Source organism: Anneissia japonica, unplaced genomic scaffold (assembly GCF_011630105.1).
Source record: "Anneissia japonica isolate Jap-2015-1 unplaced genomic scaffold, ASM1163010v1 scaffold993_len1110182_cov180, whole genome shotgun sequence".
Taxonomy (NCBI): Eukaryota; Metazoa; Echinodermata; class Crinoidea; order Comatulida; family Comatulidae; genus Anneissia; species Anneissia japonica.
Window position 1 is genome coordinate 726,914 of NW_022749760.1, and position 5,673 is coordinate 732,586.

Consider the following 5,673-nt stretch of genomic DNA (forward strand, 5'->3'; position numbering starts at 1 on the left):
CTCGCCTTTTAATGGCCTTTTAATAGTCAACCATTTTATCTAACATAAAGCACACTGTTTGGCTTTCTCATTGGTTCATTGTCAACCAATTAGGGCTTTGAATCATTCATCATCAATAATGGCAATATTTAAGTGTAAATGAATACCGGTAGTGTTTAATCAGGTGTTACTAATTGATCTTTAGGCACAAGATAATTTAGTACATGGTTTTTATTTTTTTGATCTTATTCTATTATATGCTCATAATAATAAATAACTTGTTTTATAAACATCTCTTTCGAGAGCCAACTGGACGTCATTAATGCACATTCGGCATTGTATTTCAGTATATGCCGTCCTGTTTATGTGTAAAATAGCGCTATTCCAATGGTGACATAGACACGATCAAAAATGTTTATTATAAAAGATTTCAATCGTTACTGGCACATACAAAATGTAATATATTATATTATTAAATATCATATTAATATTATATTATTTCAATTACCGTACTGAATATAAGATGTGGCTAATTAATCTTCTTGTTTATTTTTAAAAATTCATTTTATATATACAAGCATAAGGTAACCAAAGCATATGAATCAGATTTGTGAAAAATAAGTGAAAAAGAAATATACAGAAATAGTGATACGTTATACTATGTGATTTCATCATAACGGATATGTGAAATAGCAGCCCTTTGAAGGCATGTGCAGTTGATTTGAACACAATAGGAATAATGCCAAAAGTGATATTTGCTACCGCATCACTCCCATTTATCTGTTTTAATGTCGGTCAATATTGGATTGATTATGTATATATAAAAGTACGTACAATGAACTTGTAATCCACTCCCTTTATCAAACAAGGTCGTGACTGCCCCACTGTTTGATATCGATTCAACACCAAGTGTTGAATTTCTTAGATTTATGGTAACATGTGAAAATGCCATAAAATATACGGTAATTGTACTCTGCTTGCTCTCTCAATATATATCATAGTTTTTAAATAATTCGTCAGAATTACTATTGAATATTTTAATTGTATATAGGCCTACAATATACAAAATTATGAATTCCGTTGATCAGATGTTTATTATACAGTTCGCATCCAAATATCGAAGGGAAAAGGGGTGACAAATTATGTTTTTTCAAGTTTGTAGCTCTTGGTGATGTCGGTGACAATGTACATAAATAATAATAATAATAATAATAATAATAATAATAATAATAATAATAATAATAATTAATAATAATAATAATGTATGTGTATGTGCGTGGGTAGCTGTCTATCAATGCGATAATACCACCGAGGACTGTCTAACCCCAAATCACACAGCAGATTTGCGCTCACGCTGGAGATACAACATTAGCAAGACACCAACGTCTGTTCTTTTTTCGCCTTTTGAAATAGGATTTTTCCGAAGAAATAAAATTCAATCAATCGTTTGCTTTATGTGGTGGAGCACAGACATCTGTTCACGATGAAGAAAAATGAGGAAAACCTCCATTTTAAGTTTAGTTTTATTATGTTTAAAATAAAGAGTAAAACATAAATTAGCAACACAAATTACTTCTTACAAACATTCATGAACTACATTCAATAAAAAGGGACAATCATTACTGTAAAAATTAAAAATTAGAGATAATTGATTCAATGTAAAAATCCAATATTATTATTTTTACAATTCTCACATCTTGATCCGATTTTATGATCAGTTCGGTAGGCCTCCGAATCTTAAAATTCGAAATTGGTTTGGTGTGAATGCACCTTTAGTTAAATTGCTGTCCTATAGGCTCGAAAACTCTTAACCTTGTTGCGTTTAATTCCAAACTCCTCCGAGGCCAAGCAGAGGGCACCCAAGCCATCAATGATTGTTGCGTTGTATATGAGCAAAGCAATTCGATTCTATCATACAATTAATATATTTGAATTTTTATGAAAGCTTGTCACTGAGGATGGATCAAACGCATGTTTCGAAAAAAATTTGTGTTTTCATGCTACCTAGTCTATGGAATCATCTAATCATCTTTTACCAATTATTTATATATCTTAAAAAACACACATGGGCTGTCATGGCAACAATGTCAGCAACGGTCGACGAAAACCAATCCCAGTAGCAAAACCCGACTTAAACTAAACAGAAAAATACACAACTTTAACACATTTATTAAACAACAAAAAAATGCCTACTATGACGTACAGCTCGAAAATGACAAAAATAGTTTAAAAGGTACGTGGAAAGTTAATAATGAGGTCATGGGGCGTAAAAGTAAACAAAGTCTACCAGCCGAAGTACTTGATGGGACATCCAAACATGCAAATGATAAAGCGAAACAAATGCATTTATTTTAATTTTCTTAAATATTGCTAGCACAATCCATAATTCCTCCAAAGACTTACTAATGGGCACTAATGACTATACGTCATTTTAAAAGAGCAACCATACTTCATTCATGTTTTTCAGAGCAGTCACTGAGCAAGGAATAATTTTTCATAATATAATGAATGTTACAAACTCTACACCAGGTTTGGATGAAATTAGTGGATGAAATTAGTGCAAAATTCGTTAAGATATGTCTCCAAATCCAGCTAATTATATTGTACTGTCAAAACGATTCATTTTTAAAGATCTAAATGAATTCACTATTCTGTATTTTCAAATCAATTTCCTTTTTAATATCTTATAATCTCTCCTAATTATTTACATAGGAAAGTTTCCATAATTAGCTGAAAGAGAAGGGCGCCGTGTACGTCTGGATTTACTTAAAAACCATAGAGATATAATAAGAATACTAGAGCGCTAACCGCAATGTATTTGTTCGAAATACGCAGAACTGTGTGTGTGTACCATCCAAGATGGCTGCCATAGATTTAGTCAATCAAAGTTCGCTAAGCACCATTGCAGAGCCGTAGATAGAGAGAGTTTGGCCAACTCGGTTTCAATCACGTGACTTACACCGGCCATGTTGTCACCAAAACAAAACAACGCGATAGGGTAGGAGGTTAGCAGTTATTATTATAGATGATTAATGCTATATAATGTGAAATACTGTTATGTTGGGTTTAGGGTTGCTGCAATCGATCCAAAAAGCTATACGCGCGCACGCTGTTTGGTGACAACATGGCGCCCATGCGCCAAGTTGGCCAAACTCTCTCTATCTACGGCTCTGCACCATTGTTTGCAATTGCGCCCTCAATTTACTCAGAAAGTTCAGTACAGCTAGTTACCCGTATGTTTGAAACTTGAGCGTTGTGGTGTTTGGGTGTAATGTACACGATTTTAATTTTCATTCCTTGGTACTTTATTTTTGAATAAGATGCTCCAGTTGGCCTCGTTTTGGCTACAATAGTTTATTAATTTGTTATTACCATTACTCACTATCATTAATGAAATAATAGTCAGTCAAAGGGCTTATTAATTCGTCATAATATGTATACTAAGCCTGAAGGTGGCGCTTTACTACTACGGCCATCTTGGATGATACACATACATAACTCTGCATTGCTACGCCATCTTGTCAGCACTCTAGTTGTTTAATAGCTCTATGTTAAAAACAGAAGAACGAAGAACGCCCTGTACGTCTGGACGCAGGGTTCCCGGAACGCCGCCTTGAGCGGCATGTGCAAAGCACAACCAAGCACAACTCAGATTTTAGAAGTGGAACGTGAGATTTCGATATGGTTTTGAAGTCAGATTTGCGAGAAAAACTTCAGCTACCCGTTTTTCTCGACTGAGACGTCAGTGGGAGCTGTAATTTGTATGGCAAGGAGACGGTGCTACCCTTAATTCGTATTAAGGGAATTTACGACCACAAACCTTGTAGTTATTAATATTTTGGTGATAATAGCAAATTTTTATTTTTTGGTGACGTCACACTCACAATATAGTTAGCATCAAAGAGTATAAATAGAACAAGAGAGCCAACAACGCTCATTGAGAGCGTAAAAAAACGATACGCCCTACGCAGCTAGTTTAGGACGCCAACTAACGCTTGTATGTTTTTTATTACCCAGTACTCCACCGCGCACGGTCGGTTTGTCTGTTTATCTGTTCTCCACAAGATACTGTACTTTTGTTTTCTGCCAAAGATCTTATAAACACAAGATAGCGTTCTCCGCGATTTACGCGTAACAAATAGAAGCGTCGGTCAAGGTTCAAAAGTTTCCAATTTAGCAAGAGGCTTTTGACCCTTGACCGCTCTGACCATACCGTCACCGCGCGACTTTTTACCTTGGGTATCAATCCTAGCTGTGAACAGCAGAACAGGAACCATCTCAGATCCATGGCAACAGATAGGACGCCCTCTTAATTCCAAAACTGATTACTTTTCATAGAGATATAATAAGAATACTAGAGCGCTAACTGCAATGTATTCGATGTTCGAAATACGCAGAGCTGAGCGTGTGTACCATCCAAGATGGCTGCCATAGATTCAGCCAATCAAATTTCCCCCAATTTCCCCTGAGCACTATCATTAGATGCTTCAGTATATCATGTTTGAAACTCGAGCGTTGCGGTGTATGGGCGTAAATCTACACGATTTTAATTTTCATTTTTTGGTACTTTTTTGAACTACTATTTTTGAATAGGATGCTCCAATTGACTTCGTTTTGGCTACGATAGTTTAATAATTTGTTATTACAATTACTCATTATCATTAATAAATTAATAGTCAGTCAGAGGGCTTATTTATGGTAATAATATGTATACTAAGCCTGAAGCTGGCGCTTTACTACGACGGCCATCTTGGATGGTACACATACATAACTCTGCAGTGCTCCGCCATCTTGTCAGCACTCTAGTTGTTTAATAGCTCTATGTTACTTTTTCTCTTTGGTATAATAGCTCATGAATGGCGCCCTCTTGCTAAATTGGAAACTTTTGAACCTTGACCGACGCTTCTATTTGTTACGCGTAAATCGCGGAGAATGCTATCTTGTGTTTATAAGATCTTTGTTTTCTGCTTACTGAGTTTATAGCGGGCGTGCTTCTACCGCGCTGCGCAGCGCTGCACTGGGTAATAAAAAGAACATACAACCGTTAGTGGGCGTCCTACACAGGCGTGACGTTTTTACTAACGGGACTTTGCTCTCTTGTTCTATTTATACTCTTTGTTAGCATGCATACGTCATAAGCTAGATTACGTCACCTTTTCCTGGAAAGGCAAACTTTCCCGGCGTGCTTTTTCATGGATAAACAAACACCACTGCTTTGCACATGGATGCCTTACCTACCTAGGGCTACAAGAGCCGCATTGTTAGCATTGTATAATACTTAAACAAGGTACGTCTGCAACAAAATTATTCTTAGTTATTTTTTTTTTAATTTTAATTTATTTCTTTCGAAAGTGTACTTTCTATCACATATAATTACACTGTGTATTTAGGCCTAGTCTTATTATGCCTCATCGTCCCCGCTACACAGTATCTTAGTAGGCTAGCCCCCCCCCCATCCCTACGCTACAGTACAGACGTTTGCTAGGCAACAGAACGTCATTGCACCTTCCTTCCCAGGTGTTCATATGACATTTGCATATTGTTGCTAACCAGTTGTGTTGTGTGTATTCCTTTGTCAAAATGAGAAACGCAGCGTACTCATTTTCACAAAGCATTTGCATCCCCTCTTGGAAAGAGGGATTCGAAATAATTGTCTCCATATCTTCGCTAATTAAATTAATCACCGTAATTTAG